We start from the raw sequence: 22,079 nt of genomic DNA, 5'->3' as shown, positions 1-22,079 counted from the left end.
TGCATTAGGGATGGGTATCGAGAACTGGTTCCTTTTGGGTATCGTTAAGAAATGATTCGATCCATTGACATCAATAACCTTTTTACTTAACGATTCCCTTATCGGTCCTTCAGAGTGGCCATTGTTTTTGGGGGTGTTTGTCAGGAAAATTATAATTTCTCTACATTGATTACAGACCCTGCAGCGGGTTTGTAATCAACTTTTCTGCAGCGCAGCTTTGCTTTGAACCTTGAACCAATCGAAGCAGTGATTTGCAGATCGAAGCAGTGCTTCGATCATTGCTTCGTTGATTAATTTTTTTCTTTCGCTTTCCCCAGCTAAAACCCTAAAGAGCATATGGCTGTGAGTATTATTTACCTTTTTTATGTTAAACCGACCTGTTATGGTCTTCTGAAACAGTTGATAGATGTATTTTATAAACTTAAAAACGGGACCGATGCTAACATGTTAGCATGTCTACGGCATTTTCAATGTTAACATTAGCATTAAGTAGTTGCAGCTGTCAAGCATTTGTTGTCGTAAAAGAGTCAAATGTATTACAAATTATAACATTTTTTAAATTTATTTTGTTTATATATTAATAATAATAGCAAGCACAGCAATAATAGTAATAATAACTAATCGAATGATTATATACAATTTTAGAGAAAGAGACAAAAAGAACCTGAATAAAAACACAACAGAAAATATAAAACCAACTAACAATGGACATACATAAATAAATAAATAAATAAATAAATAAATAAATACAGAAAAAATTAAGTGTTTCCTGTGAACACCTAATGACTCTTACGCCTCCATTTCATCCCTGTCTTATTTAAGTTTAATGACAGTTTGTTTTGGTCAAACCATATTTTCAGTGTGTTAATTTCTTCAGTGATTTCCTCCAGAACTATCTGCCAAGCTAGAAAACTGCTGCATCCTAGTAAGAACAGAATACTACTGGAATGAATTTGAATAAGGAAAGTTGTTTTTGTTTTGTTTTTTTCTCACCAAAATGGATGCTGCACTCACTGCAGTTTATTGTCTGGAATAGTCCCAGATTGCATTTCAGAGCTTCTAGAATTGAAACATTTTCGTGCAGGTGGTGTTGGGGGGTAATTTTGGGTTTCAGCTTTTTTTGTTTGTTTTTCACCACTTTCATCCCTGAATATGTCTATCGTGAGTCACTTTTGTGCGGATTAAAGTTACTAACTGGGACTCCTGTCTTGTTGCAAGAAAGAAACGAGAATCGTCCTCCGTTCTGTTCACACAGCTCCAAACGCTGCACGGCTCTCTGACAAGTCAAGTTAGAACGATAGAGTCCAGTCGGAATTAATAACTTCAAAGCGAAACACCGTTTTGTTTATTTTTATTTATGTCCAGAGATCAAGGATACAGTGACCAATTTCATATTTATTTACTTTAATACTCAAACCTGTAAAGCCTACTTTTAGTACAAAATCCACAAGAGGTATCGATAAGGGAATCGATAAGGAATCAGATCGATAAGCAGAATCGATAATGGCATCGATATAGATAAAATCTTATCAATACCCATCCCTAATCTGCATGCTGATTTCGCACAGCTTTTACACAGGATGCCATTCCAGATGCAACTACACATTAAATGGAGAATGAGCAGGGGTGGCCTTAGACTGGAAATCTACCACACTGGAATCACACACACTCAAGCACTTGGCCGCAACCCCTACCTATCCTTGTTGCTGTGCAATAATTCTGGAAATTTTATTATGCATTTTAATGATACAAAATTGGTTCATTTACATTTATTTCTGACCATACTGTATTTTAAATTCTGTACTTAAAATTCAGGGTTGCCAATACTGCAGAGCTGGATCGTGCTTAGAGCAAGTTTTTGTCCATCATCTCTAATCCAAACAGGTACAATAGTTAGTGTAATTACAAATTTGACCAACAATCTCAAACAAAACATATGTCTGACGAGTATTTCAACCACAGAAATTCTAACCACGAGTCAGACTTATTTCTGTGGTTTCAGCACCAATGCCAGATAAGAAAAGAAAAAGCTCTTGAGCTTTTTACTCAAATTTCGACTCTTTATTACATAAAGGACACATGGAATACTTCTCTTTTTTTTCATTTTTGGCAAGCCTGTAGCTACATGTGCGTCGGTCAGAGTGCATTTGTTGGTGTAACACATTGATTGGATGTGATGAGAGAGAAATGTGGCGCAACTGCAGGTGGGCCTCCTGCTCGTCCTGTGAAAGTGGATGCGCCCGTCTGCAAGCCATTCTACCGGCGATGCACCCGTCAGTCATGTGCACCGCCTGAGTCACGGTGTTACTGTACAGCTTCCATTCTTAACTTAAATCAAAAGAAAGAAAAAAGCAGAAGTCAACATTATAACTGTAAGGATCTACAAATATTATCAATGTGCACATTTTTCCTATTTTGCACAAACTGCATTTCTGTTATTTTACCATTACCGATGATGTTGCTTTTGTAGTTTTCTCACTCTTACTTTAGCTTGCCATGAGATGAACATCCTTCACTTCGTATCATTTTACAGTTTTCCGGGATAAAAACTTTAACGCAACACTACATTATCTTTAAGCCTTTTACAAACACCTGTCATTTGTTATTTCTTGGCAATGCAACACCTCAAGCTTGGAAATCCAGGTGCTGTAAAATAAGAGTTTTTTTTATTATTATTATTTTGTTATTCTGCTGACCTTGTTTCCATTTTTATGAAGATCTCGCCAACATGGGATATGTTCGCTGTAGTTTCTTGTGTTTGACAGGGAAAATGATTCTGATTTAAGTGTTCATTCTGTCAGATTTGCTATTCAAATTGACTGCAGGCTCATTACAGCGGATGTCTAATCCTTCTTCACTGGGAGCGGGTGGTCTGATATTTGCATAAGCAAGCTGCCCTCCGAGAGAATTACAAAGTGGAGCCGGCAGGATTCATGTCAATACCTTCATCTTGTCAGCTTAGCTTCAGACATGCAGACCATTTATGTGGAAGAATGGACCAGCATTAAATCAGGATTAGAGAATCTCTGGGGTTAAACGTTACCTGACCTGCTGCTTTTTCAATCTGAGGTAAACCGAGAGAATTTTAAATGTGCACATGAAAAAGTGAGATTTATTTATGGAGTGTTCAGTAAAATGTGTTATATAATATAAAGGTTTATTATCACTGCTTATAAATGAACAAGGTTTAACTTTTACACAGGAATCTGGCTTTATTTTATAATCATACATTAATGAACATCTACTGTGAATAATTGGTTATGTTTCTGTTTATGTTAATGTCAGAGACATCCTGATCTATATACTAAGAGACAACTGTACGTGTGTGTGTGTGTGTGTGTGTGTGTGTGTGTGTGTGTGTGTGTGTGTGTGTGTGTGTGTGTGTGTGTGTGTGTGTGTGTGTGTGTGTGTGTGTGTGTGTCTCTGTCTTCTGTCCAAACTCACCTCATAATTGAGCCAAATGTGGCACACATATACTTTGACATATGGGGAGTGACACAGGCTATAGAACACTTTAGTGGTAGTAGTAGTAGTAGACACACTTTTGTGTTGCATCATCAGCAATAGTATATGTCTCTTCTTGAGGCAGCTTTAGTTGTGCCCTAACAGTTTTCTGGAATTGGGAGGTGATAGCGTTGTTGGTGAAGATGAATTAATTAATTGAATTTAAATGAATTGTTGAAGGTAACTGGTGAGGTTTTTCTATTTGGAAAATGTAACAAATTACACAGATGCTGAGCTTTAGTTGACTGTTCATCCAACCTTTCTGTTGAATGTTTCCGTGAAGGCTCTCAGTTGTCCAGGTGGTTTCCATAGTAGAGAAGCTTGAATCTTCGACTGGACTGGGTTGCTTGATGCGACGACGTTTCGCTTCTAATCGCAGAAGCTTCCTCAGCTAAATTTCTTGATCTGGTAGTCTAACGTCTGTCTTGACTCTTTTAGAGAAGAACAAACAGAAGCCAGCAAAAGTTTGAGTTTTAAATCTAAAATGTTGGAGTCTAAAAAGACCCTTCCTACTGAGAGGCAGACTGCTATTGGCAGTGACAAATAATTGCTCTAATTATCTATCATCTGTTGTACTCTAGTTAGCACCCTGCTAATGACAGGGTAGCTGTCCCTCCTAACGATGGGACTGACGCCTCTCCTGACGACTCTCCTGACGACGTGAATGATTCATTACCATGAACAAAAGAGTGAAACTGCTTTGACCTGAGTACCCCATTGTAAACAAGGGACAAAGTGTGTCTCAGACCCCCTCCCCGGTTAAGGCTGGGTTTCAACTGTTTCACATACAAAGCTTCCTTCACTCCCCTCTCAAACCATTTTTCTCTGGCTAAGATTTTAACTTCCTTGTCCTCAAACATGTGGTTAGTGTCTTTAAGGTGGAGAAGAACTGCAGACTGATGTCCACCAGCGCCCTCTCTGCAGTGCTGGTATAGCCTTTTGTGTAACGGCTGCTTAGTCTCACCTATGTAGTGTCCGTTACAGTTTTCCTGACATCTGATAGAATACACTACATTGCTCCATAGATGCATGGAGGGCCGCTCCATAGATGCATGGAGGGCCACTCCATGCATCTATGGAGCAACCCTAACCCTAACCCCAACTTGACAAGCTGCACGTAGTGTTAGCAAGTACACATTCAGTCTACACCCGTTAATGACGAGTTTACGTTCCTGCACGACACAGTGCATGCATCAAAGTCGTGCAAGTGTCAGGGGGGCCTTACGTGAGTCAAGCTGCAGGAGCACGCCACTGGATGTGAAACAGAAATGTAGTTTCCTGCTGAGTGAAACCCACAGCTCTCATTAAGCCATTATGGAGTAATTAGCCTGTGTGTTAAGAGATAGGTAGGTAAAGGCCCTCTGACACAAGCATGCATTTGCTTCACGACACATCACGACCTGTGTTGTGATGTGTCGTGCTGGAGAGTAAACCCATCTTTAACTGGTGCAGACAGGATGCCAGAGGAGCATCGGTGCGTGCTATTGCGCCCAGAGAATTTTGAAATGTTCAAAAAACTTTCACACACAAATGTTGTGGTATGTGGCGCAATCTAATCTCCAACATGACGTGCAGCTCATCAAGTGGAGTAAAGAAGTGAACAGAGCGAGTGGTGATGTCAGCGGATCGCATCAGAGCGCAGCTCCTCTTAAGTATTATAACAATAAGTTAAATCTGTTATGAACATACTTTAACAGGTGCAGACAAGAAGGAAAGAACACTCAACTGTTTTACTAAGCCATGACAATGTAAACAAGACAAATAATTACCTTTTTAGACGGCTCAAAATGCTTTCTGCAGCTTGTTAGGCATGTGTGCATGTGAACGGCTCCGGCTCCAGCCTCCTCTGAGAATCAGGAAGTGATTTGAGCCGTTTTCAATGGCTAATTTGCAGAAAAAAATGAGTAATCCGCCATGAAATAATTATTTTATATACGCAGCATCCAGTGCAGCCGTTAGAACAATGAACGGCGTGCAGCTGTGAACACAGCGGGTGGGCTCGTCACAATGACGTTCATGCTATTGCGTGAGTCTCAAGCATGCTCGTGTCAGTGCACCTTAAACTAGCAGAGAACATCAATAATAGCTGCTGTTGGAGACATGCAGATAGAATATTAGCTCAGGTCATTTAACTGGTCGATTGATTGGTGTTTGATCAGGTTATTGATTTGGTCTGGTTTGATTTTGACATGGTGTTTGTAAAAATGTATTTTTTGTAGACTATTACACTCACTATTATTGTAGTCTATTCTATACTTGTGTTTAAGTTTTCATTTAAGTTTTTCGCCATCAGGCAGTGATGAAAAACTGTATATGTCTGTATCCTAGCAACGGAAGAACCTATAAATCAGTCACAAAGGGTAAATGCAGAGACAGGAGACCCTTTGAAAGTCTGAGTGTTTCTCAAACAAAACCCTCCTCTCACTTCTGTCTATGCCTCCTTTTCTTGACTCCATACCAACAGCACAGCAAACTCTGTTTCCTTGTAGAATAAGTGATCAAAGTGGGCCCATGAAGCAAGAAAACCAGGCAAGACATTTACATCTAGATAGGGAAACTAAAGAGAAACATATGAGCGCTGGGGGGTGGTATATGTAGAAGCAAACCAAATACCACCAACTGTATATTGTAAGAAGACACAAAACATCTTTCTAAACAGGTGCATCTGTAGCTGATTTCTTTGAAAGACGTGCACAACATTCAAACATTAGAGGCCGACCTTTAATTTGACTGTGATACAAGGCAGATACAAGCAACAAGTCCTGAGCAAATGACCTCATGGTGATGTAATGCCATCAAAGGTCATCAAGGATGAGCTGATAAAAAGCAAAGTATTAATGTTCACGTGACATTTATTGTTGTAGATGCTGGAATATTAACATAGTTTTATATGACAATGCAAGTGGAAGTGCAGAGATGGAAAATTAGAGTCGACATTCACAACGGCCTGTTAGCAAATGGATGGGTGAGGTTGGGGCAGGGGGGTCGAGCAACTCTGAGCAAACAAATTTCACATTTTACTGACCTAGACAAATAGTTTAATTAAGCAAATTTTATGATGTAGCCGCAGCCTGCAATGGTGTAACAGCTTCATGTCCAGAGCTCAACATTCCCAGTGGCCCACTTGCCTCAGGCAAGTACTTTGTCTTCTGTTGGACAAGTACACTTTACTTGTTTCCAGTCAGTAATTTTGAGAAAATGCCTGGTCCTGATGGAATCTGGCTTCTTTGAAGCCACTTTAAATTCCAACCAGCATGCCTTTGTGGAACCCACCCAGTAACAACACCAGTGAGTTAGAAACACATAATTTCATTTTAGATAGACAGACAGACAGACAGACAGACAGACAGACAGACAGACAGATAGATAGATAGATAGATAGATAGATAGATAGATAGATAGATAGATAGATAGATAGATAGATAGATAGATAGATAGATAGATAGATAGATAGATAGATAGATAGATAGATAGATAGATAGATAGATAGATAGATAGATAGATAGATAGATAGATAGATAGATAGATATGAATATTTTCAGGTGGTTGGGTGGCTGTGTCATTTGAGGGTATGAACTAGAAAACTGATTGATGGTGGTTCATCCACAAAGGGTAAAGATTTTCCACCTACCCTGTGAAGGCTGGCCAGTGAAATCTGAGGAGGGTCCACTGAATTTGAAAAGTTAGCTGGACAGAAACCATCCGTGTGTAGCTTGGAGAAAGAAATGACTGTGCAAAAAAACAAAACAAACAAAAAACACTTCACAGTGTCTATATCTGTGATAGGGTTACAACAAAGACACAAGTTGTTTGCCGTTATTGAAGTAAATTGCAATGAAACATATTTTAAAAATGTACTGAGTTTGCAGTGTGTTGGTCAAGTCCGACTATTGACACTGAAATATCAGGACAGGTCTACACAGAATTCGACTGTTATGCCTTCTTACTCCAACACAATGATTCTGATATAAAACACCGGCTGAGGTTTAAGTGTTTGAGGTGCAGAGGCTAGATTAATAGCATATGTCGAAATCCAGGCAATTTTCGCACCAGTTTTGAACAGTGCCTTGATTTATTTTCGATGGACTATGATGGCGTGCAGAATGGAAACTTGTCACTCTCCAAATACTGGCTTTACTGTATGTCTCACTGGCATTGTGCAACCATTGGCACTGGGATTATTTTTGTGGTTAGTCCACAAAGACCTCCACAGCCCACTTGGATTCTTCTTGCTGACATCTCCTGGGTGCTGACCCTGCCTGACTTATATGAAGTCCGCTGGCTGTAAAAGTGATTTTGGTTGTGTGAAACAAGTCATTATTATTATTATTATTATTATTATTATTATTATTATTATTATTGCTGTTGTTGTTGTTGTTGTTGTTATTATTATTATTATTATTATTGCTGTTATGTGCAGACGCGAGTTGAGGAGCGGACCAGCGTCTGACTGAACCCAGCGCTAAATAACCAGAAAGCGGTTCCAAAAACAAAACAAATTTATTTCCCTTATGTGCAATAATTTGTGTACAACATAAATGTGCGGTTGTCTGGCGAGGTGAAGGACGGTGCGCTCTCCAGCGCCCAAATGGATCGAAGCCCGACGCTTCTGGACCCAGACTCACCGCCGAACACCCCCCAGGTGGATACAACAAACTGACTCTGTGAAGGATGGCAAAGGTGAGGTAAGTCAACAGCTACAACAAATATCCTTCAAAGGCACACACTATCAGCAAGACATTCAGGTCTGAATTTAAGCTTTATGTAAATGAGCAGCTTCTCACAACAGGTGGAGGATCATCATTCCGTACGCCACGGCAGTGAGAAGCGAGCTGCACAATTCTCATCAATGTTCAAATATACTGCATAACAAAATACCAAATTACTGTTAACACTTATTCAGACAATCATCACCTCTGATGTGTGCTGACAGCATGTGTCCCTCACCCGTCCTCCTTCACAGGCACGATGTGTCAAACCCAGGCGCGGTCCTCAGCGTCTCACAAACGAACGTCACAAGGTCGAGTTCCCGGCAATTCTGCTCGAATCACTCATGGCTTAAATGCAGAACGCCATCTCATTATCTGCTTCAGCTGAAAGTCTTTAAGTTTGCACATGAGCATCATCCACAGGTGCTGCAAGTAATTAGGCCTGCACGTGAACATCCTCCACAAGTGCAGCCAATAATGCTGATGAGGGTGAAGGACTCTTCTGCCAGCACCTTCTCCACAGACAAAAACCCAGTTTGCATACCACCTGGAGAGCAAAGAAAAGAAAACAACACCAAAATGTCCAGCCAAACCCCCCAACACACAACAATTGCTATTTATTACATACTGTATTATAAATGAATTGTCACTTTGAGATCGAAAAACTTTTTTTTGTTAAAAATAAAGAAAAGGGTTTTTCCCTCTAATTTTGATTTCATGTCTTAATACAATAAACAAATACAGTTGTGGTTGGAATTTACATAGACTCATCATGGGCATGAATTTCATGGTAATTGTGGGCTTTTAATGATGTCTTTGAACTGTTCTTTGTTAGGGTGGAATGAGTTTACAGCATACATCATTAAATACTTTACATTTTTTTAGTTTGGATCTTCTCTAATCCACACAGGGTAAACATTATACATACAGGCTCAAATGTATACATACATTCGCTTAAGTTTTTTAATAAGTTATGGTGAAGTTTCTATAATATCTTGTAATGTGACAAGGCCAAGTCTTTTTATTGATGATGACTGGTAGTTTCTCTTTACAGCAGAAAAAGGGTATGTTTGACAGCACTCATTGGACTGACCAATACCCAGAAAAAGAAAGTAAGGAAGGAAGGTCTAAGAAGGAAAACTGTAGATTTACACAAGTTGGGAAGGTCTCTTGGAGCCATGCCATTGATAGACGTAGACACGTAGTTACACAGAATCAGAATGTGATCATAAAACTATATTATTTGGGCACATTTTAATTATGTGCAAAAGATGTACATATTTAAAGTTATGTTTCCTTTTTTCAGGGTATATGTGAAATAGTTGGGATAAATGCTAAACTTACTGGACATATTCAGGTTTACTTTGAATTAATGGCATGTGTGCCTGGGAACATCCTGACATATACAGGAAAACAAATACTTTCATTAAAAATATATAATAAAAAATGTTGTTAGAACAACAAAGCAATACATTTTAGGAAACCTCAGATGAGGAGAAATTTGAAAATAAGTGCGTGGCCATACTGGATTTTTAAAATAGCAATTACAAAATACAAATTTTGCTATTCATCTGCTCATTGACACTTCAATAAATATGTTAATCTTGCCTAGACTGACGGTGGGATCCCATGCCTGAAACTGTTGCAGTAGATGTTTTTTTTTCCAAACTTTATAAAACTGATAAACTTTGTAAAATCCTTGTAACTGTTAGAATGGCCTAAGCAGTGGGTCACCCTTCCCAGTCTAGTCTGCTTGAGGTTTCTTCCTCAACATCATCAGAGGGAGTTTTTCCTTACTACTGCCACCTGTGTGCTTGCTCTAGTGCAGGGGTGGGCAAGTTGTTCCAGAAAGGGCCAACAGGGTGCAGGTTTTCTTTGCAGCCACTGACTCCACCAGGTGATTTCACTGATTAACTGATTCCATCTGCTGAAAGTGATATTAATCAGTGAAATCACCTGGTGGACTCGGTGGCTGCAAAGAAAACCTGCACCCTCTTGGTTCTTTCTGGAACAAGTTGCCCACCCCTGCTTTAGGGGTTGGTAAGGTTAGTCCTTACTTGTGTGAAGCACCTTGAGGCAACTCTGTTGTGATTTGGAGCTATATAAATTCAATGAATTGAATTCAATTGAATAGATCAAAGTATGCATTTGCAACATACAGGTGTCTGAACCACACACCTTACTTAAAAATGCTTCTTTCTACATCTTCAACATGTCAGTTTGCTCTATGTGATGGCTTCAAGGACAACAAAAACCAGGGGTTGTATAACTAGGCTCCCAATAGTAAGGTCTGATACATTTTTAGAAAATGTATCTCGTTAGCATTTCTATACTATTCCAGAGACATTCCACTGACAAAATTAATTATCTTGGTGGAGGTATGTATGACGTTCCAAATCTGAACAAAATATTTTTCAGTACGATTTGCTGTCGTTACTGTACTAATAACCACTAATTTGATTCTTTTACTGCATTCCCTGATCCAGGAAACAATGATTTAGTCAATGTGATACGCTGTTCAATGGATTAAAAGCACATATATTGCAATATAAATATGAATAGTGGCATGACTTGTGCCATGTGAGTGTGATGCAATATGACAACTTTAATTTTCAAATTCTGTTTTGTTTGACTATTCAGAAACTGTATAGGCTTCCTTATCTACCAAAGTCTTGACTGAAAAAAACAGAAGCTGCCAAACTGCACCACCAGCAGACAGATCCAGTACTTTGCCTCCAGGAGGGCACACATCAAAGCTGTGGCTGGAACAAGATGTTCTGAGCTGTCAGGAGCTGCTATGAGACGTTTAGATTTTGTGTTATGATGTGCCACAACCTCAGGGGTCATTTGTCACCAACCTTAATGTGAGTGTTGATGGCAAAGGTCTTCAGGGGCTGGAACTGAACCAGCGATGGGTCAGCCAAGGCAGCAGCTGCACGCAGCACATGAAGAGCTGGTGGCAGGTCGAGCAGGTGCTCGGCTCCAAACCAGCTCTTTTATAAAGTCTTAATGACACTAAGATAGTGATTGGCAGTAAACACAATTTGATATAATTTTGTAGAAACTTTAATCCCAAAGTTGATGTGGGTGCCAAAAGCAAAGGTGATGAAAGTCTGAGAAATAAAGAGCCAAAAAAGGGGGAAAACAATCTCATCAATCTCTGTTCATTGTTTAAGATCAGGACATTTTGTGATTAATGGTGCATTTTTGTTTGCACAATTTTTAGATGATGTCCACAAAACTTGGTAAAATAGTAATTTTTTTGAGGAGGGAGTTCTTATGTTTTAATGCAAATTGAACTCCATTGAAGAGGCAGAGTATTTAGCCAACCCAGTCTCACGGCAGTTCGTGGTGCCATTACGAAAAGTAAATGAATCTATGGGTTCGTGACGAGGGAACGAAACGGGGCACTTTTCACGAGGGGGGCACAATTTCTTTTCATGATGGGGCACAAAATCTGGGGTGGGAGGGGGTCTGGGGGTTTATGATTAGGTTTAGGGGAGGTGACACACTTACGCTATGGTTATGGTTAGAGTTAAGGGTAACACTTTACTTGAAGGTATCGTCATAATCAGGGTTGGGTAGGATTACTTTGAAATATAATTCAAAAGTAATCAGATTACAAGTAATCCAAATGTATGTACATACATACATGTAATCCACATGTATTCTTTCAGACTAATCCTACCCAACCTTGGTCATAATAGTGACATGTCACTGTCAAAACTGTTACATGACACAATCATGAACGTGTCAAAAACATTATGTCAGTGTCATAAATGTTTATGACTGCTGTCATTAAGTGTCATTCAGTTCTTGTAATGACAAGCTGGCATACACACCAAGACCAAAATGACCAAACCAAAATGACCAAAGTCAGCATCTGATAATGTTGATTTGATTAATGTCGTGTTGTCATAATCAAGACAACCCAAAAATGCAAACTTGTCATTACAAATACTGAATGACATTTTATGGCAGCAGTCATAAACATTTAAGACATTGATGTGATGTTTATAACATGTTCATGACTGTGTCATATAACAGTTATGACAGTGACATGTCACTATTATGACGATACCTTCAAGTAAAGTGTTACTGAGTTAAGAGAAGGGGAGGATTATAACTAACAAAATAAAAAAAAATAAAAAAACGGTGTCACAAAAATGGGCACTTTTTGTGACAGGGGCACGAAAAAAAATGTGATACTGGCCTGTATTTACTGAGAAGTTCACAGGTTTGCTTCCCACCTGGTCCTCTCTGTGTGTAGTTTGCATGTTCTTCCTGTTTTTGCGAGAGTTCCCTCCAAAATGCTCTGGCTTCCTCCCACTTCACATGAGGGGCAGAGCTTCACTGTGTGTGTGTGTGTGTGTGTGTGTGTGTGTGTGTGTGTGTGTGTGTGTGTGTGTGTGTGTGTGTGTGTGTGTGTGTGTGTGTGTGTGTGTGTGTGTGTGTGTGTGTGTGTGTGTGTGTGTGTGTGTGCGTGTTGTATATGTATTAATTGCACTTGACGCCTGAATACTGTCTTTCTGTCCATCCTGGGTCCACACACATGACAGCGCTTCTTTTTGGGGCAAGTAGCAGCAACTTAGAATGAAAGCATGTTGATCAGGAATTTTACAAACACTTCTATTTTTGTACATTATGAACTCAAAACATTTTAGTACATTATCAACCCAAAATGCATTTATGCATTATGAGCTTAAACTATTTTTGTACATTATGAACTCAAAACATTTTAGTACATCATTAACCCAAAATACATGTATGCATTATGAGCACAAAATATTTTTGTGCATTCTCGACTCACAATACATTTATGCATTAGGATCACAAAATATATTTGTGCAATATGGAGTCCAAACATTTAGTACATTATCAACCCAAAATACATTTATGCAATATGAGCTCAAAATATATTTGTGCATTATGAACTCAAAAAATTATAGTATATTACCAACCGCAATACATTTCTGCATTATGAACACAAATTATATTTGTACATTATGAACTCAAAACATTTTAGTACAATATCAACCCAAAATACATTTATGCATTATGAGCCCAAAATATTTTTATGCATTATGAACTCAAAACATTTTAGTGCATTATCAACCCAAAATGCATTTATGCATTGTGAACCCAATATATATTTGTGCATTATGAACTCAAAATACATTTGTGCATAATGAACCCAAAAATGCTTTAGTACATTACAACCCAAAATATTTTTGTGCATTATGAATCCAAAATACATTTATGCATTATGAACACAAAATATGTTTGTTCATTATAAACTCAAAACATTTTAGTACATTATTAACCCAAAATACATTTATGCATTATGAGCCCAAAATATGTTTGTGCATTATGAACTCAAAACATTTTAGTACTTTATCAACACAAAATACATTTGTGCATTATGAACCCAAAATGCATTAGTACATTATCAACCCAAAATACATTTGTGCATTACAAACCCAAAGTACTTGAATACGTTATCAACCAAAATTTAAACTGCAGCTACAACAGCCCTCCTACTTCATTTAAGGGTCATGGGGGGTTGGAGCCTATCCCAGCAGTCATACGGCGTGAGGCGGGGTACACCCTGGACAGAATGCCAGTCTATCACAGGGCCACATATAGACAAACACATTCACACCCACACGCACACCTACAGACAATTTAAAGTTTCCAGTTCACCTAACCTGCATGTCTTTGGATGTGGGAGGAAGCCGGAGCACTTGGAGGGAACCCACACAAACATGAGGAGAACATGCAAACTCCACACAGAAAGGCCACAGGTGGGAACTGATCCCATGACCTCCTTGTCTGTGAGGCAACAGTGTTAACCACTAAGCCACAGTGCTGCCCTTTCACATGATGTAATGAATTAAACTTTTTGAATGTTTAAGGTAAAGTGTGAAGTGTGTATCATGGCCACTAACAACCTTTACTGAAGAGCACAAAAATATGTGTAACAATACCATCCCTGCCTGCACACAATCGCAGTAATACACACATCACAGAGTGACCACAAATTATAGGCCACTTCTTCAGTAATTACTACTGGCCGAGCTGAGGGCATAATCTTGTAATTTCCTCTGTGACGTGCAAAGCACGCTGCTCCATATAGACACCAAACTGATTCCACAAGCTGTTTTTAAACATGGAATACATGCTTGTGATTCTTCAGAAAATTAGTCTTATGTATTTTTCTAATATACATCCAGTTTTTTTTTTTTTTTTCAAATTCAAAAAGCACTGATTAATGTTGTTCATGGGAGCTGGACGTCTTCCACAGGACATAATGCACCACTTCAGAACAGACCATGAGCTGATTGCAAACTTGGGTGTTTAATTTGATTGAATCATTCCATTTATGTCTGATTTTTAGGACAAATTTTGCATAGTTTTGAAAACCAAAAAACACTTATGTAGTTAAGAAAATATAAAAATATGTAAATGGATGTGCAACTTAATATCAATGGAATATTTTAGTTATGGTAATAATAACTTTAAAAGTTTAACTTTAAAGCTTTAGTTATTTTTAATAACTTCAAAAGTTACATTTTTAATGGCCTTAAAATTGGCCATCTACACATTGGCCTGACTGGTGCCACGCCAGGGTTTGTTATAAATATTACAATTTTTAGGGCCCCTTCACACATAGCATGATTAAAGCTGACTAGCATACAAAGAGGAATTGCATGCCGTTTGTGAAACATCTGTGCCACCTCTAAGGCCTCGTACACCTGTCGCCACAACCTTTCGTACACACCAGCGGCCACAGGGCACAGAGAGTGCCCTGTGAGTGCCCATTTGATCCCTCTCTCAGCAGGTGTCGGTCAAACCCCAGGTATCACACACGAACATCCAATACCACTCGTGGAGCACTTAGGGAATGTGGGACCATTCGCGCAGTCAGGATGAAAATAGTGAGCAGGAGACCACTTTTGAGATGGCTGTGAAATTTGTCTAAGTACCCCCACGACTGTGGTGTTGCCAAGCAACACACGTGGCGTGGCAGAGTGTCAGCTCCCCCCCATCGCATATGGCGTGCATGTGTTTCGCGCATGTGTTGTGCTCCCCCGCCCCCCCCCACAACATATGTGGCACATGTGTGTTACGTTCCCCCTTGCAATACATGTGGCGTGCTGGGGGAGCACACTTGCATCAAATACTGATATGTACAAATGGGGAGCGGCCAGCCACATCTGAGCACACACAGCACAGAAAGCCACCTATCAGCTGAGCGCCAGCCAGAGATTCACTGACAGCTACAAATGATGGCTCAGTGCACACGATGTGTCACATTAAATACAAAGAGACCACAGCCAGTACAGCTATATAAATAAGTACTGCAATAACTACATATACAATTACATGTCAAAATACCAAAAAAAGAAAAGATCACATACCAAAGAAACAGAGAGTGACACCTGCTGCTGCCAACAGCAGCAGCTGTTGAGATCTCTGGTCCTGGATGTCACAGCTGTAGAACATGTACCTTGTTTTGAAGGATATGACCTTACAACTGTCCACTGTGACGCATGTGTGTGTGTGCTTGCTGTCATCACGTGTAAATAGATCAAGTGGACATGCCTGCTTGTCCACATGATCTGACGGTCCGTTTCACCTGGGACAGCCTGTCATTGTGTGCGCTGTGCGTGCGCTCCAGCCTGTCATAAAAGCAATATATGTTTTATGTATTTCCACGTGACGACAGCAAGCACTCACATTCGTGTCACGGTGGACAGGTGTAAGGTCATGTCCTTCAAAACACGGTACGTGCTCTACAGCTGTTAAGTCCAGGTCCAGAGATTTAAACAGCTGCCGCTGCTGGCAGCCACACCCCCTTTCCATTCAGTGCACACACCAAAGTGTCACTCTCTGTTTCTGTGTTTTGTATTCATTGTTTTTAGTTATTTTGGCATGTAATTGTGTATGAGGTTATTATAGTAATTATTTCTATACCCGGATGGACAGAACAAAACATCATAAGAGTGCATTGCTTCAATCATGTCATTTCATGACTGTGCGTCTATGACCATGGGTCATATTCAGAGGCACAGAGGGATAATACTTGCCTTGTCTGTTCAGTAAGAGGGATTAAATATTGGAAATTGCAGTGTTTTATATGGTGTGTGGTTTTCATCTTTTTTCTCCACAGTAGCAGCGCAATGTGGTGCAAAATGTTCCAGCTGCTCGCACTGTGTTCGTACACGCGTGTGCACAAAACCGTTGCAGTGGGATTGTTCAAGCCGGCCCGCTGTGTGTCCCTCCCAACATCAGCATGATGTTTTTGCAGTTCGCTCATTCGGGCTGTTTCACTGTGATTCACCCTGATTCGTACTTATTCGTGTTATGTGTGAAGGGACCCTTAACTTATGGTTTTATCACCCCCTGTTTTATTGTCTGTCTGTTTGTGAACAGCCTGGAACACACAATTTTTCATATATCGTTATGACATTTTTGCTGAAGATTCATATCCTTATAGGCAAAAACTGATTACATTTTCAAGGTCATAGGTCAAAGGCCAAAGTCAGGAAAAATCTTGGAAAATTGGAAAAATCAATGCTCTTCACATTGAACAAATTTTCTAAAATTCATAACTCTATCAAAGAAGATCAAATTTCTTTCATATGTGACAGTGCTATATAAGGTGTCCTTTATCGACTGACAAAGTCTGATCAGGATCTGATCCAGATTACAGATTTTGTGGCCAGTTAACCCCATTGAAACCCTATTTCATGTATTTACATTATATCTTAATCAAACATGCCCCAATCACTGTCATATTTGAAAGTGAGGTGCAGACTGGCACTGACTATCGCCTGACAAAGTTTTGATCCGACTCTAATCCGGATCTGAATTTATTATTGCCCATTTGGTGTACATTTTGCATTGTATCTCAATCAAAAGTGCCTCAATTGCTCTCATTTGTTACAATGAGGTGCAATTTGGCACACTCAGTGAATAGACTAAGTCTGATCCATATTGCAGATTTAGCAGATGATTGATTCTTTTTTACATTGAAAAGCTCTTTGATCTATATTTTGTATTATATTTCAGCATCTGAAAAGCCACTTCTAAAAGACTTTGACCTTGAATTTTTTTCCAAGAGAAAATTTGTAGTATTGGAAACTTGTGAATCGAGCAGAGGTTTCAAATATTCAACACTACATTACAAATGACAACCTGATATTGACAGTTTTACAAATAGATTTGTTTATGCAGCCATTCAAGGAATTCCAGTTTTTTTTTTTTTTTTTTTTTTTCATTTCTGGGTAGGCTTAATTTTTGCCACATGGGGATTGGGGCATGTCATAAATATCTACGTAATCTCACACCCATGGCATTGACATTCTGGTACACAGCTTGTATCATAGATAAAGGAAATCCACTGAGGGATTACTGACATGTAGCTCCTGAGGCACTGACTGGGAAACACACAGAGGGGTTCTAATATCCCTCTAAGAGCAGTCTCACACCATGGTGGATAATTAAACTAAAAAGCAAGAAACTTAAATAAATGATGACATACTCAGCAAAGTAATTATGATACGAAGATGTAACTAAGAAGTTAAAGTATATTTCTATTCCATGAGACTTGTCTGACAGCATAGGAAAAACATACATTTTTCTCCACTACATTCATAAGTAGCATGTCATCACTCTTAAATATGATGGATTGCTCAGCTAGTTGTGAATACAGAGCGGTGAGACCACACATAACCAGTTATGGTTATTACGCATGGCACAGTTTTCTTCTGCACAAACAGAAGGTAAGCTGTCATTGCTCAAACACAAGTAACACAAAAATAACACAGACATGGATTTCTATTTTTAGAGTATATTGTTATTTATATCTAGTTATGATACTATTCATATATGTATGTAAGATTTTATGTTGTACTTCTGAATGATGACACCAATGGCGTGAAGTACATCCTCCTGAGACCTCGAGAGACACAATATCCTCGGCATATATATGCCACATCCTGGGTCACGATACTGTTCGAAGTCCACTAACTGAATATTCAGACTGGTTGCACAAGCAGCTGTGGCCTTGTTCACCACCTGACCTAGGCTTTCAAAATCAAACAAACTCACAAAAAGTCTCATTTCAGGCTACATCTACAAGTTGTGTTCAGCCTACACAACCACAATGAAGTTGAAATGAAACAATCAAGATGTGCTTGTAGTGCAGACTTTTAGATTCAATTCAAAGGGTTTAGCAAAAAAATATCATGTTAAGTATTAAGGAATTACAATTCTTTGTGTCCAGAGTTCCTCTATTTTCTGAGCTCATGAGTAATTGGACAAAATTAATAGAAGGATCATTATTCATGCAAAGGATGGCACAGTGGCTTATTGTTTAGCACTGTTGCCTCACAGTAAGAATGTCATGGGGTTGCTTCCCACCTGGTCCTTTCTGTGTGGAGTTTGTGTTTGTTCCCTCCGGTTGCTTTGGCTTCCTCCCACTTCTAAAGACACGCAATCTGGCGTACCAGAGAGTAAACCTCTTGTAAACTGTTGTATATTGTGTGATAGCTATGCGCGACTGCATGAAAGTGTGCAAAGGAAATTTTGAAATGTTCAAAATCTCTCGCACGCATTAAATTTGTGAACTAGATGTGAACATTGCACAGCCTATTCGAAAACACGTGTCACTGCAAGTCAATGCGTCTCATTGCCGCAGTGCAGTGCATCGCATCTGAACAATTATGACGAGATATTATGTCAACAATAAACATAATTTTGCAGATACATTATCTAATGCATGAGAAGGAATGAAAATGCAACTGTTTTACCAATCCATTACAATTTAAATATTATAAATAATTACCTTTGAGATGATTCAAAATGCGTTTTCCACCTCATGAGGCACATGAAAAAAAAGCTGCAGCCGTAGGTAATTTCTCTGTGATTCTGGGAGCGATGAGAGAATGGTTTCATCAACCAAATTCTGAGAGCAAATGCGCCATCCGCTATAAAATAATTATTTTATATAACGCGCCATCAAATGGGACAAAGTGCAGCATCCAGCGGGACAAAGCGGGTTGCATTGGCACAACGAATTGTGCAACAGTGTGGGAATCAAATTTGTGCAAGTGACAAGGTACCTTTAGGTGAATAGGAAACCTTAAATTGACCGTAGGTGCAAGTGTGAATGTGTTTGTCTGTGTGAGTGGCCCTGTGATAGATTGTCATCCTGTTCAGGGTGTACCCTGCCTCCTGACCTATGACTGCTGGGACAGACTCCAGCACCCCAGTGGAGTACGCACATATAGAAAATGTTCATACAAATCATCACTTTTACACCCAGGTTTCTTTAGACAAGTCAGGGGATGTATACATGAACAAGTCCAAGTCACTGAATACATCTTGGATTTTTCTACTTCAAGCATTAAAAAAAAAATGCAAACAGTATGGGTACTGCATGGTAAATCTGTCTGGGTAGGTGGAACTCAAAAGTGACTGTGCAAGAATAATATACGAGCTATATGTTATAAAAATATGCAGTAGTATGAAATCTGGGATGTAGAATCTTTGGGTGAAGGCCTGCAGTTGTTGTCCACTATACTGCAGAGATGTTCACCAGGAATGGTGTGAACAACTGAGGCAGCTGAGGCAGCTCCTGTTTGGCTAAGACATAACGTTTTACCCACAAGCATGTGGCTGCCTGTGTAAAAAAACACAAGATCAGTGTGTTTTTTCATTTATAAATCAAGTGCTACTTTTAATTACTGCACAGCTCTAAAAGCAAGTTTGGTCTGGAAAACTGAGAACACCGATCCCTTTCCACGATCCAGAAACAACATTTTCCAGTCCAGCGAAGTAATCTGCATAGCGATCATGAATTGAGGTCCAGTGACTGAGCCTACAAAAACTCCACATCTCCAAACTAAAGATTACATAAAAGTATAAGAGGACACATGAGAAGGAAAAAGAAATGAGGTAAATTTGAGTGGTCCCTTCTGGTCAGGTGTGCAGCTCTTCTTCTGTGGTGGTGGTGGTGAAGGCCCACATATAAACAGACAAACCCATTCACACCTACAGTCAGTTTATTATTCTCAATTCACCAGTTCGGTTGCAAAGCTGTGACGTAACACGTCAGGTGATAAATCTCTTTCCGGACCCAAACAAACTATGCACGTGGGTTTCTCTACAGCGATGGCTGAGCCGGTCACTTTGTTTACATTGACAAACTTCTTTTCTTGTGCACCAGAATGGGTTAAAAAGGGCTTGTATTTGTTTGATTTTGGTCGGGTGATGTCTGTAAATGTTGCAAATGGTACAGGATGTTGGCTGCCATTAAACATCACAGAAGAAGAGAGGTTTATGTCACATGTTTATGTTTATTAGGTTTATGTCACAGCAGCACATTTTGAGGTGGGAACGCATTTCTGCCTTCACAAAATGCCCCAAGAAACCACAGAAATGCATAAAAGTACTTACTTTACTCATAATTGTCAGTCTGGCTAAATAGTCAATCAGACCCACTGATTAGGCAGCTAATCTCGTTTTCCACAGTGGAGCGTGCGCGAGGGTGCGTTTGTTTAATAACATGGGACCATGCATTTCTGCATTCACAAAATGCCTCAAAAGGTGAAGAAAAGTACTTATTTTTGTCATATTTGTTGTCAGTCGGGGTAAATAGTCGGAAAATCTCATTTCCTCAGCGGAGCATTCGTGAGACAAAAACAAACGTGTTTTCGTCATGGTAAGTGGTCAGAGCTGTTATCCAGCACAATGTGAACTGAATAACGAATAATTTATAGATTCTTAATGATACTCGCCCCACTTGCAGTCACTGATCTAAATTAAATACTTTTCCAAAGGTGACATTAACATTATCTGTTGGCTCCACTTGGCAGTAACATGTCTAATATAGTCGTGTTTATTTACCTTACTCAACTTTTTTCTTTGCCATTAGTTGGAAACCTATAGAAAGACAAATCCAGCAAAGTTTCAGGTCGATTGGTGCACATGGGCACACAACACTGTGGCATTCTTTCACTGTTTACACTGCACCGCCAGAACCACCGAGTGCAGAGAAAAACATGTATTTTCTTTGCTTGCGTCCGGAAGGAGATTTATCATGTGACGCGTTACGTCAGACTTTGCAACCGAATTCACCTAATCTCCCCTCACTTTATAAACAAGTCACTATGACACAACTCTACACTTAATCCCCCATTCACATGCGTGCTGAACCGTGGAGGGTGGTCCATACAGATCACGACTCAACTGCGGTCCTTTACACCACTGGGACAGAAGGCAACTCCACATGGGAAGAAGAGGAATAACTTGAAGTGTGGACTGGCACAGAGGAGCACCTTGTGGTTTGTTTGAAGCAAAGTAATATAAACGGAATATTCCTTAATCGCTGTGCGATTGTGGACAGTGGTAGCATTTTGAGCGAGGCTCTACCTGCACTGTAGCTGCAGTGTGACTCCTTCCAACTTATTGTATTTCAGGTGAAATCCTGGAAAAATAAATTGTGGTACAATAAAAAAATGTTATTCAGGAAAACCCCACAGTTGATATGAAATGCTGGCCTGTGTTGTAAGAAAGTAAGTCCTTTTGGCTTCTCCTGTTTTCACTTGGGGTTGCCACAGCAGATCTGTCACGTACATGCATGTTGATTTTGGTGCAAATTTTACACTGATGTAACTCCACATTACATGGAGTAGAAAGGCACTGCTTTGTTATCACTTTAAAGGTTATTTTAATTGTACCACATTTCCATAAAAAAAAGTAAAGCAATGAGAATGCTAATTGTGCAAAGCATAGTGACCCTGAGAGAGTGGAAGGAGCTGAAAAAACCAAGAGTGGTCAGGAAATGACACCCCCCTC

The sequence above is a fragment of the Thalassophryne amazonica genome, chromosome 8 (genome assembly GCF_902500255.1).
Source record: "Thalassophryne amazonica chromosome 8, fThaAma1.1, whole genome shotgun sequence".
Taxonomy (NCBI): domain Eukaryota; kingdom Metazoa; phylum Chordata; class Actinopteri; order Batrachoidiformes; family Batrachoididae; genus Thalassophryne; species Thalassophryne amazonica.
This window is presented reverse-complemented; position numbering follows the sequence as displayed.